Raw genomic sequence first — 13,552 nt, forward strand, 5'->3', positions numbered from 1 at the left:
ATCTTTTACCCAAACAAAATAGACCGAAAGATACAAAAACTAATGGTGTGTGTGCGCTTTATTCAAATTTCACTACTAATGATATAACAACTAAAACTTACTGAGCGCTTAAGCGTGGACAGACACACCACGTACATTTCTTTCTTCAAATTCCTCAGTAATTGCTGCACTGGCATGATGACCTTTCTTTCTCTTTCCCTCCCTCCATTCACTTCTCCTTCCCTCTCCCCCTCCTTCTTCCTTTTCTCTTAAACATGTTAAAACTGAGTCCCACCAAATTCATGTATTCATATATGATGTCATACACACTTGTAGGAATCATGCCTGCCTGATTTCTACCCCAGTTCCTTTTCACTGTAACGGAACATCCAAAGGGGGCTGCACATGCACAGCTGTGGGTCGATGAAAACAGAGTCACCAGATCATTTCAGATGACATTATTTGTTAAAGAAAAAAAGAATCTTTGGTAAATGTGAATTAATTATTAGTGAATAATGCTAAATTCTATTTTGTCTTATTATACTGAGTCTACTTGAAAGAGATTTCCGTGGTCCTGAGCAATCACATCTTCCCTCTGCACTCTGGATTCTTTGGTGTATACCATCTTTTGTAACATTTCTCAAGTTGTACCCATCAAGGAAAAGTTAAGACTTTCCAGAATTTTGGAAGCATTTTAGTGCCTGGGGTGTCATCACCCTTTTTCTGTTTGGCTTACACTCCCTATCTGGCATAAATACATATGATAGAAGTAAGTCCTTCCATTTCCATGGGGATAAAACACTCTGTCACTATAAGAATACGTTGCCAGTTTGAACTCTGTGTTTTCCTTGAAGACGCTTTAGGGACTGCTGATATTCCCCCAGGACCCCAGGAAGGAACAGAGCTCAAAGCAAGAGATCTGAAGGACTGAGAAAGAACTAACAGACACTAAGTCTAATTTCAGCCCAGGCAGAAGGGAAGGGAGGAAAGAAGTGGGGAAGGAAAGAAGGAAGAACCCAATAGAGAAAATATTTTGAGAGGTTTTTGGAAGATCTACAGCTAGAGCTTCACAAACAAAGCAGAGAGCTGAAATTGTCTTATCCCCAGCAAATAAAATCTGATTCTCAAAATCCAATCAGCTAGATATGACCAGGAAAGTCTATTTTCTCATTTCCACACATACAACTCCAGAGGCTGAAACGAAGTATCTTCTAGAAATTCCAACATCATCACCAGCTCACAACTTTACACTTCACATTTTCTCAGAGAATCGATAGCTAACAGTCTCAAACACAATTTTCCCTCTGCTTATTTACAATTAGGAAATTTGTTGTCCATCATCTCAAAATAACAAATCTATGGCATTAAATATGAAACCCCAAATCATCATCCAAATGCATAGATTTATTTTTTTCTGTAACAATGTATGCTTTGCTTATGAAGAAAGTTCCAGATTAAGCTATTTAACAGATTACTGGAAATCTGTTCATGCTAACATTGTTTTTGCATGTTCTGTGTGCCTATTATAAGAAACAGAGTAAAGTAGGCACCAAATTTAAAAGAATACTTAATGAAAGGAAAATAAATTTAGAATTTGACAAGTACTTTATTATCAATGTATAATACAGGACAAAATTAAAATTCTTACTAAGGTTTACTCACTATGAAAATCTATTTTTTTTTTCTTGTAATTGTTTAAGCAACTGCTTTTAACCCAAATGTACAGAGCCTTGGTTTCATTTTCATGCTTACTATAAATGTGTCCATCTATTTGTAACCATGGATAAAAGCTGACTTGAATTATGTGTCATATAATTGGAAGTAAAAATGATGTCTTTTATTTGTATATAGTTTTCTCTTTATAAAACACTTTAAAATGTTTTTCTAGATCTTACATTTATGAGTTACATTGCTTTACACTAAATTGCTTTGCCAGTATTACAGAAAATAAAACTGAGTTACAAAGTGACTAGCCAAAGGCCACAGAGTTAGCAAGTAGCAGACCAAGATGACAACCCTCTTTACCTGAGTCTCAGCCAAGCAGGATCCTATCCCCCACAGAACAGCTAGCTCCTTTCCAGTATTAAAATGCACACAGATACTGGTCCTTACTTCTGAGAATCTGATGTCCCAGGTGGGTCACAGAAATGTTCAATTTGGGCCAAGTCACCTGATCTCCTTCTCTTTCTGTTATCTCTTCTGAACCTGCAATAATACCCAAACTCAGGAGAGGGTTCACTACCTTCAAGCAAATTGGCCTGTTAAAAGAATTAGCTCATATGGATGACTTTAGAAGTACGGTTATTGGATTTATGCCTCATACTTTTCAGCCAACACTGGATTAAAACCGGCTGTGCCCTTTCCAAAACTTCCCAGCTTCAGACAAGGGATATTCTTCTGTTTCAAAGTCACCATCAGGTGATTTCCTTTAAATAGATAAATAAATATTAAGTTGAATTTGAGCTTTTGCATGATTCTCTGAACTATTTTCCTTAAAAGGTCAATTTTTTTTTTTTTTTTTACATATAACATAGCCAAAAGAAGAAAAATATCAAAATTTAAAATTGGCACAAGGCTATTAGCCCTGCAGAAACATTTTTACTTAAATTTACATAACAAATTTCTGAGTTAAAACATTATTTCCTGAAGATTACAAAATGCTTCTTTGCCTAAGAAAAGCCTAATATAAAACTGTACTCTTATCTGTTTCCAGACAATGCAAAGTCCCAAGAACATTTTAATTCCACTTACCCCTCCCATCTTATATGCTATTATCATTATGTATTTTAATCTCTCTCTATATATTTTTAAAACTTTTTATTGAAATATATTTGGTTTACAATGTTGTATTAGTTTCTGGTGTACAGCCAAGTGATTCAGTTATATATATATATATGGGGGGTGTGTGTATGTATATATATCTGTGTATGTATGTGTATATATATATATGTGTATGTGTGTCTATATATATATATGTTACTTTTCAGACTTTTTTCCATTATAGGTCATTGTAAGATATTGAATATAGTTCCCTGTACTATACTGTAGGTCCTTGTTTATCTATTTTATGTATAGTGGTGTGTATCTGTTAATCCCAAACTCCTAAATTATTCCATCCCTTCCTTTCCCCTTTCGTAACCATAAGTTTGTTTTCTATGTCTGTGAGTCTGTTTCTGTTTGTAAGTAAGTTCATTTGTATCATTTTTTTTTTAGATTCCACATATAAGTGATAGCATGTGATATCCGTCTTTCTGTCTGACTTACTTCACTTAGTACGATGATCTCTAGGTCCATCCATGTTGCTGCAAATGGCATTATTTCATTCTTTTTCGTGGCTGAGTAGTATTCCATTATATATATGTACCACAATTTCTTTGTCTAGTCATGTACTGTTGGACATTTAGGTTGCTTCTATGTCCTGGCTATTGTATATAGTGCTGTTATGAACATTGGGGTACATGGATCTTTTCATATTAGAGTTCCCTCCGGATATATGCCCAGGAGTGGGATTGCTGGATTATACAGTAACTCTATTTTTTGTTGTTTAAGAAACCTCTATACTGTTCTCCAAAGTGGTTGCACCAATGTACATTCTCACCAACAGTGTAGAAGGGTTCCCTGTTCTCCACACCCTCTCTAGCATTTGTTATTTAGACACTTTTTGATGATGGCTATTCTGACCCGTGTGAGGTGATACCTCATTGAAGTCTTGATTTGCATTTCTCTAGTAATTAACAGTGTTGAGCATCTTTTCATGTGCTTGTTGGCCATCTGTATGAAATCTCTATTTAAGTCTTCTGCCCATTTTTTGATTGGGTTATTTGGTTTTTGGTATTGAGTTATATGAGCTGTTTATATATTTTGGAAATTATCCCCTTGTCAATCACATCATTTGCAAATATTCTCTCCCATTCCATAGGTTGTCTTTTCATTTTATTTATGGTTTCCTTTTCTGTGCAAAAGGTTTTAAGTTTAATTAGATCCCCTTTGTTTATTTTTGCTTTTACTTCCATCACTCTAGGAGACGGATCCAAAAATATTGATTTTATCTTATATAACCAATACCAATTTAGATTTAGCTGCGTATTTACCCTTTTTTTAGCTCTATCATTCGATTTGTTTACATTTATTGGTATATATTTAGTTTTTACTTTAACTTTCTAATTTTATTGTGACAAGACACAACACAAAATCTATTCTCTTAACAAATTTTAAGCATGAAATATATCACTGTTGACTACAGGTAAAACAGATCTTTAAAGCTCATTCATCTTATTTAATGAAACTTTATGCCTGTTGATTAATAACTCCCCATTTCCACCCTTCCCCTCACCCCCGACCCCAGTAACCACCATTCTAGTGTTTGATTTTACGAATCTGACTATTTGAGAAATACGTACATGGCTTTAGGAGAAAAGGAACTCTAAAAACAAGGCTCTCTTCTCTGGCTTTCATTCTTCCCCCTGGTTTTGATTCTGTAATTTCTCACTATCTTGTTGGCTTTCTAATGTATCAGGAAAATACATTTTATACTGTCCAGGTTTTCTAGCTGCTCTCATAATTTCCTAACCCACCATAAATGGAAGAGAAACTCTGTAATGTTTTAAGAGAAAAATAAACCCATACAATGATGTGCCTGTGCTATATGGGAGCTTTTACACTTGCAGCTAAAAAGGAATTGAGAAATTACCACTTCACTCTCTTATCTCACAGGTGAGCAAAGTAAGGTTGCTGGTTAGTCAGTCACAGGTAGCTGAAGTACTCACTCCCACTCCAGTAACTTCCTTCCTTTATATGAAAAATAACAGATGTCCAGAAACAAGAATGACTGGACACTCTACTCACCCCTTTCCTAGGCGTCAAGGCAATGATGTAATATTGTGTTCGTCTGTTTTATGTTTTACTTGAAACAGATGAAGAGAGACCCAACTCTTTGTATTTTTCTTAAAGATCTCTAGGAAAGGGGATTCACCTAGGCACCTGGACTTACTATTTGAGAAGAGTCAGGAAACACCGTCTTAAATTCAATGTAACCACGACTGCTGCAGCCACTTTGAATGTTTCTACTCTCTTCGGAAAAGGAAAAACATGGTCTTTTTCTTCCACTGAATAATGTCTCAAACACATGAAAACTATTTTTAGGCCAGCTCTCAGGAATCTTTGCTTTAGAACAATTGATTTTAAATCCTTTATACACTTTGGTCTTTATACTGTATCTCTGTATCGAGACTCGACAAAAATGCTCTTTTTCGTCATCATCACTGTTTGCCTCCAAAAAGTCTTTTTCAAGCCACCACACATAACCACACACGCTGCCAACTGAATGACTGAGAGTTCTCATTTACATGGCCCATGTTCTCATACAGGTTTTACAGACAAACCTGTGGGTTATGACCCTTAGAGTTATGCATGGTTGTGGTTCCGGGGCCCTGCAGTGAGTTTCTTTTTGCTCTCTAAAATAAATCTCATAGGTAGTCCCATTAACTCGAGTCCAGACATCTTCTTCCAACCCACCCTCCCTAAGACTCCAAGAATGAGTTTCCTGAAATGTGTACGTTCAACCAGAAACATTAAAGAGGGCCCCCAGCGCTCTACACGTCCTTCTTCGAGTGTATAAACGCACGTGTGAGAGGCAGGAGGGAGGCTCAGCAGAAAGTAACAGCTGGAGAAGAGAGAACTGGCTTGTGTTTACGTGTGGCCCGACCCACACACAGCTTTACCCTGGGAAAGGTGACAGCCCTACTGATGAAAAGCGTTTAAGCCCAACCTCTGACCAATCGCTAATGGACACTCTATCACAGAGACCCTAGAAGGCTGTCCTTAACCGTGAAAGCAATGATTAACAAGAAAAAAAACAAAAAAGAATCAAAAATGGAGCAGACACATCATTTGCTGTACTCTGCGGTGAGACAGATTCCACAGAATTATTCCAAGCAAGTCATAAAACAAGGAAACAAATAAACAACAACAAAAACCCGCAAACAAATAAAAAAGACGGACTGTGTGTCTCTCTGTTTCTATATAAAAGAACACCAAATTTCTACGTCCACCCCACCCTACAGCAGCTTTTCTCTCTTTGGAATTAGTGAGCAGCAGGTACAGATCTGGGGGCTAGGGACACAGAAACGCCTCTGAAAGTACATGAAGGCAAATAACAAAGCAAGATAGAAAGCTACATTAACGATTTACATCTATATGCAATATAGATTTAAAATATATACATGTGCATTTGAAGAAAAGGCCTCTTTGTTATTATCATTCCAGAACAGCAGTGAAGACTAGGGAGCCCGGGATTTCAAGCGCTTCCCTGCTGGGCTGGTGACTTAATTTATTTCTTTAATTTGTTATAACCCCACAAAAAACGATACTCTTTGGAGACCTCAGTAGCCTGAGTTCTGCATGTATTATCTGCTGGAAGAGATTAATGAGATAGCAGAGGCAATTTGAAATGGGGTCCCTTGGTTTTCATCTCCCCCACCCCTAACCCCCGCCTTCGAACTCAGTTGCCAGTTCAGCATTATGAATCTACTAAGTGTTCTTGGCATGTCTGATGGGGAAAGGGAGAGATGGTATAAACTGCAGGCTAAAAAGATGGAAAAAACCCACCACGAACAATCCAAACCTTCCTTCCCCACCCTCACCCTGCACCTGCTAGCTGCAATGCAACAACTGACTATCTCATCTTATGTAAGACATGTATGTTCACGTGTCTTCAATCTTCAATCTTCCAAGACCTGTAACCTGAGGTTTTAGGTGTTTCCAGGGTATGATTCACGTCCCATCCCTCTGCAGACTACCCAAACCACCAGATTATGAAAAGTCATCATTACTGCCCTGCCTGAATAACATACCTTTAGTATATTATAGTATTTTTGGTATTAAGACATTTTAATCATGATACCTGAAAGAAAAGTAAAAGGTAGTTCAAAGCATGGGCACAAGAGTTTCGTGTGTTATTTATGAGTGTTTGAAGGGAAAGTCAAAGGTAGGTTTGCTGACAGTGACAATAGAGCACTCCCTATTGCCAGCCCAGAGAATACCCCCGTGGATTCCCACTGGCTAACAGCACCACCAGCTCTGAGAAATAAGTGACAGCCAGGTGATAAGAGCAAGAGAATTTTTTGACAAAAGCAGCATTTCTCTTAACAGCTGCAGAAAGGCTGCCACAAAAGAAAACTTAGGAATTCAAAACTTTCTCTGACTCTCATTGCAAATGTAAATGGCTACTGTGGCATAGTGTAAATTGGGCCCTAGAAATGTTCCTTGGGTGGAAAAATGTTTACTACATGATATTCAGTGAAAAAGAGAAAAATACGAAACTGAATGGTATGAATTCAAATTTGGAAAAGAGCAGAAACAATGACAAAACAAAATACTGTGTGTGTGTGTGTTTGAAAAGAGAATAAAAGTAATTAGACCAGAATATTAACGAGTGTTAAGATGAACTATATTTAATGGTTATTTTTGATACTAACATTTTAAAAATGCTTTTGAATTTATTATAAAATACAATATACACATTTTAAACATGTTTTAAGAAAGGAGAAAATTTTTTCTAAGGAACTGCATTATAGCCTTAACTGGTTTACTGTGTTAACACTGCACCTTCTACATTTGTGACACCTTTCCATGAGTCATTTCCCTCGTCCACCAAAATTTTCACCTAGCTTTTTGGAGGTTGGAAAAGGAAGGCACTAATAATTCAAATGATTACTTATCACATAGTATGTCAGAGGTAAGATTAATGAAACCTTATGAATTCTCATCGAAGACAAGGCATCGCAGCTGGAAGCCCGAGTTCCCGGAACAGTAAAGGACGGACCGTGCCATTATGCAAACACACGTAAGAGAGGAGTGTTGGGTGGTAAAAACAAATTTAAGAGACCATAATCTGGGAGAAAATAAGTAGGGTAAGTAAAACATCCATATTTCTCACATTAGAGGTGAGGTCTCTGAGGATCAACTGTCCATTCCTCTCGGAGCATTATCCACAGTATACACTTTTTAACTGAAACTGAAAACACGTACTCCATTGATAACTATTACCAGTATTACTGGTTGCACACCATGAACCAAATATTCAGGAAACCTGTGATATGGCATTTTACAAATATTTCATATTTATTTCTCCCCAGATATGCCATTTTTGTCATAATGAAATTGTGATTCGGAAATTGGCCTACCTATTCAATGTCACGTGGCTAAAAAGTACATAATTCACACTTGAACCCAAGTCTGTCTGACCCAAGGGCTTATACTTTTCCCAACATTCTACACCATCCTACAAAGTGTTACGGGAGCACAACATCCTATTGAAAAAGCTGGCTGGGCCAGCGTAAAGATAGAATTCCTTTTAGGAAGAGAACTTCACCTTTGGCAGGGAAGCTACTTTAACAGGTACGCTCAGTTAGGAAGGTTAAATTCATTAGGATGCGACAATGTAATTCAGTGATTTAAGAAATACAGAAATGCGTATCTCACTCACGTGATGATCTCAGGTCGGGGCATGGCTCTCCTCCACTTGGTTCAGGAACTCAGGCTAAGGTCTTCTCTTCTATCCCCAAGATGTGGCTTCCAATATATTTCCTGCTGTGGCCATTCCTACCCTTGGGAAGAAGGAAAAGGCCCAGAGGAGCACACATGTGAGTATCTCTAGGTCACTCTTGGAAGAGGCACCTGTCAACTCCACCCACCTTCCACTGGGGAGAGCTCAGTCCCCAGGTGTCAATACCTCCAGAAAGAGGACTTGAGTGGAAGACACATAATGCAGAGCAGAGATTCAAAAGGCAGAGAAAACAAAAATAAAACGGAACAAAAAAGGAGCTAGAGCCAAAAGGGAAGGCCCTAATCAGTCCTGGAGATATTCGGGTATGCTGAGGTGCCCAGAATATGGAATTCACGGCATCAAGCCATTTTGTGGAAATATTCACTGAAGGGAGTCTGAGAAAGCATGAAAATCTGAGATTACAAGTGGCTACAAATGGGATAGCAGTGGTGGAGAAGAAAGATCACTGGGCTCAGAAGCAGAAATCCAGGGATCTCAATTCTGACCTTGCTACTAATCAGTTCTTTGATTTAGGAGAAATCTCCATCACTCCAACCCTCAACTTCCTTTTTTCCAACTGAAGTATAGTTGACTTATAATGTTATATTAGTTTCAGGTGTACAGCATAATATTTCAATATTTTGGTAGATTGCTCTCCATACAAACTTATTTTAAAATATTTCTTATATTCCCTGTGCTGTGCATTCCATCTTTATAACTTATTTCCAACCCTCAACTTCCTGTGTAGTTAAGTAGGGAAATAATACTTGCTCCACAGGGTCGTTGACCAACGGGAGAAGATAATGTATGCGAAAAGCATCTGAGCCTGTGAAGTACTACACAAGCGTAACGTAAAACTGTAACACTGGCCTGGAAAATGCACAGAATATGACTGCTTCCCATTTTCTGGGCAATGTGGTCACTTTCATTAATGGTGGGGTAAGAAGAGCAAGGACTGAGAAACACCATGAGGGTTAAAATACAGTGACAAAAGAACCATTGGGGGTTAGGAGAAGATTTGGGTGCAAAAAATTAGATGTCAGAATTAATCTTATGTTTCAAAGGAATTTTGCCAAAGACTGTATGAATCTCTTCCATAATATTTGGTATTTGGGGCCAGTGAAAAGACTAAGATAATGAGAAATGCAGTGCACATACGAAGTTGAGCATATTTCAAATTTAAAATCCAGTCAGCTACTAATTTTGCATTCGTGGGTGTATGCATGTGTGTGCACACAAGCATTTAAATGACGCTTTCTAATGGCTGTGGTTGCTGCTTCCCCTTTAAAAATGGGTTTTACTTGCCTTATGTTCTGTAGAGTTAATTAAATACCAGAGATATATGTTTACTGTCTCAAGCCCCACATAGTTGAGGATTTTGTCATTGATTTTGGTCCAAATAGAACACCTTTAGAAACATAGCAACACTCAGCTGCTCTTGGGAGAATCTAATGAGTTATTAACATATCAATATTGCTTATTTTCTGCCTTAATATCCCATATCCGTGCCTTAGTCCCACCATACACACACACACATATATACACATACATATATTCCTTAACACTAGGAAATCAACTCCTAGATACTTTAAAAATGTATCTCCCCTTGTAGAGTGCACAGAAACTCCCTGTATACTTCTTTACAACTTCCTCTAAATCAGTAATTGCTTTAAAAAAGAATTACTTTTCCCCTAAATATTTCCAATACATAAAAGAGCACAAGGAAGTTTGTTTGGAGTTCTGGTTAAAGCATTTCTATTGCCTTCCAAATACAGTACTAGAAATACTACCTATTAGATTTGGGGTTCGGTTTTCCATTTAGATGCCATCCAAATTATAATAATGCAAAAAGTATTTCTTAAAAGTGAGGTTTCTTAGTAGAAAGCATTCTTTGCTTTAGAAGAAGCCACCACGGGAAAAAAAAAAAAAAAAACTGCAGGCATTAGAGCTGGGTTCTTATTTTTGACCAAATGCCTTAAGAGAAAAAAGGACACTCTGTAGGATCATAAAAAGTCTTTGGATGGGACTTCTCAAAATATCACGAGCCAACCAAAACACTGTTATTTGGCATGCAATGTAACACTTTGAAAATACTTCCTGGACACTTTTTTATGTGACAGCTACTGTGCTAGGCTTGTAGACAAAGTTAAAGATGAAGCAGCCATCAATATCCACCCAACCACCGAACTCACCACGTCCCTCCCTTCATCGTTCTCTGCATCTGAGTCCTCCCTCTGTGCTACAGCCTACCTCCTCAGTAACTGCCCCGTCATCCTCTAGTCTGTCGTCTCCAATTGCACTGAGACCTTTTAAAGTCACAGGACCAGCTCATCCCTGGACTACAAAACTTGTACTTCAGACTGGTCTCTCTCCAATTCTTTTCTAACTTCACCATCAGCATGATTTTTTCTTTCAAATTAAAAAGAAAAAATCATCATGTTGCTCTCAAAATCCTTTACTGGCTCACCACTACCTACGTTCTCAATCTTTAATTCCTATTTTGTGCAGGTGGGATACTGTTTGAAAATAAAGTAACACCTCAAGGTATGAGGTCTTTGAAACCAACTGGTACTATAGTGCAGTAATTTATTTTATGAATCACAACTAGTTGATTACAAGGTCAATCAATGAGAACACTGAGATTATTAAGATTATTACCAAAATTTCAAATCAGGTTTGGGAATGAAATTTTACTCTTACGTCAGCCCTGATGTCCAATTTTATTTCTGGGTTTGGTTTAGAATTTAGAGAAATTAAAAATGAAATAAACCCTGATTCACATGGATAAATACTTGAAATTAAGAACAAGTTTTTAATAGCTACTTTTGCAGTCTCGTGATATTTTTTCAATTAAATGGAAGTGACAGGACAAGCTTTATTTTGAAAAGATATGAACGTAGCAGCCAAGTTAATTGTGTTGGTCACCTCTAGTGTGTTCCTCTAGTATATTCGAAAGGGTTTTCTTCTTTGATTAGTTATTAAAATAGTTTAAAATATCACAATATAAAATTCACATCAACAACCACGAAGCAGAATCAAGCCCAGACTTCTCAGCATGGACTATGACACCCTCCATAATCTCGTCGTTTCTTGTTCTCTCCAGTTGTGTATCTCCTCATCTTCAGCCCCAGGGTTAGCCCCACCAGCCGTTTCCGGTTCTTTGAAAGCAGCATGGTTCAGCCCTTGGTTTTTCCTCTGCCTGTGATGCACCTGGGGGTTTTCTCCTCCGTGAAAGCCCCACTTCTCTCCAGGGAACTTGGCCACTCGTTCTACGCCCCATCTACTCTAGAAAAGGAAGTCCATATTTTACCTTTTGAGACATTTATTTGTTTTTGGTGTTTTTTCCTTTCATCCCTCCAGACTTGAGGGAAGGACCCTGTGTTATTCATATCTGGGGAAGATTTGCCCTTTGTCACACAAGCTTAGCTGAAACTACAGTTCCAAGATCCCCTGTATTGTTTTCATTTATGAGTGGCCATCAGGGAATAGAGTGTGAGATTCAGAGGCAGAAATATATCAGCAACCACTGATCTCTGAAGGCTGGTGGAGGGCGCCGCTGACGGTGGCAGCTCACAGGCGTCGCCACTGATTCTGGCTCACGTTGTGGTGGGAGAGCAGCTGAGCCCACAGCTCCTCCAGGTCCTGCCAGACTCTCCCCTGTGAGTCTCCAAGGCTGGGGCCAGGCACGTCAGCAACTCCAAGGCAAAGGACCCCCCTTCTGCAGGGCATGCAGGTAATTGATTTCATGGCTTTCAGGTTGCTGTTTACAAGTTCCAGTTTGTCTTCACTCTCCCCTACTTCACATCCGAGTTTTCTTCCCAATCGCTGGCTTTGGTGACCTACCCGGATTCTGGGCTCATCACCAGATTCAGAGGCAACAGCCTTTCAAACACGTCTTCACCAGCGCCTACAACTGATTAAGGGATAATCCGAAGAATAAATAAATCCCTCACTCCGTATCACTTAAAATGTCTTTATGGATCCAGTCTTATCTCACACAGTATTATACTCTAGTATTATACCTCTTTTCAATTCTTGGTCTTCAGCAGGTATTCATTTCATAAATATTCTTGCCCCCATTAACAATCAGCACTAGTCCACCTGGCGGCAGGCTGGGGACAGGTATAAGCTGGAGACGGAATTAACCAGGACTTTAGCTTTACAGCCATCAGAACTAGAGGTCACCCTAGATATTATCATGTACAAGGTAACTTCAGGAAAGATAAATGCACATAAAATGGTGTCTGCACATTTTCCTGAAGAGAGAGTGGGTCCGTAGCTTTTAACAGATTCCAAAAGAGCTAGCGTTAGAAGACACTCTATTTTCCAGATGTCAAGCTGGAGAACCCTACAACTGGATAATGGGAGAATTCAGGCTAGAATCGGGGTGTCTGACCTTAAGTTTTGTTTTCTCTCTATTCCAGCATGAAAAATGATAGCAAACAAAGTTGTTAATGATAGAAATGCTGCAGCAGAAGGGACAGTGAAAGAGACTAGGAATGCTTCCGAGCCCTCTGGCCTCTCAAGGGGCTACTGTGAATATGCCCAGAGGTTCTGAAGTCTCAACGTCACCTTGGAAAGTCTCACTGCTCACCACAGCGCACCCACGACAAGCCACCTCCTGTGCCGCGCAGATCAGTCTGCTCTGTGTTTTAGGTTCATCCCATCCGGGAGCAGCGTTTTCAGAGCTCTGGACGGTCTCGTTGGGAAACTCCAGGGAGGAAGAGGGTGAGGTGAACTGGAGCTCCACTGCTGCAGCGAGTCGCCTACCTCCACATCTCCCCGATGCTGCCCTACCTTCCCTCTCCACCGTCCCACCACCACCCCCCCCCCAACGTCATGCCGAAGGTGGCTCTGCAAGTCCCGGCCATTGCTACCTCCAAGCTCTCCAAGCCATCCCAGCAGCATTTCTTGGGGCTTTGCAAGGTTGTTAACTCCTGTGTCACAGAAGAGTGCTCCCATATTGATCAACTCTCCCTTAGCTGATTTTACGTTCTAACTCTGTGGTCGAGAACCCTCAGGATTCAG

General features: G+C 39.1%; 1 long non-coding RNA gene across 1 annotated transcript in view; it reads left to right on the forward strand.

Annotated features, from left to right (window-relative positions):
- The window catches only part of LOC123614056 (uncharacterized), a 440,858-nt gene extending 427,679 nt beyond the window's left edge, over window positions 1-13,179 (forward strand). The window contains exon 5 of the long non-coding RNA XR_012500986.1: window positions 12,949-13,179. This is a non-coding gene — a long non-coding RNA (uncharacterized LOC123614056). The remainder of the gene's footprint in view (window positions 1-12,948) is intronic.
- Window positions 13,180-13,552: the final 373 nt, after the last annotated feature.

This window comes from Camelus bactrianus, chromosome 20 (genome assembly GCF_048773025.1).
Source record: "Camelus bactrianus isolate YW-2024 breed Bactrian camel chromosome 20, ASM4877302v1, whole genome shotgun sequence".
NCBI classification, from domain to species: domain Eukaryota; kingdom Metazoa; phylum Chordata; class Mammalia; order Artiodactyla; family Camelidae; genus Camelus; species Camelus bactrianus.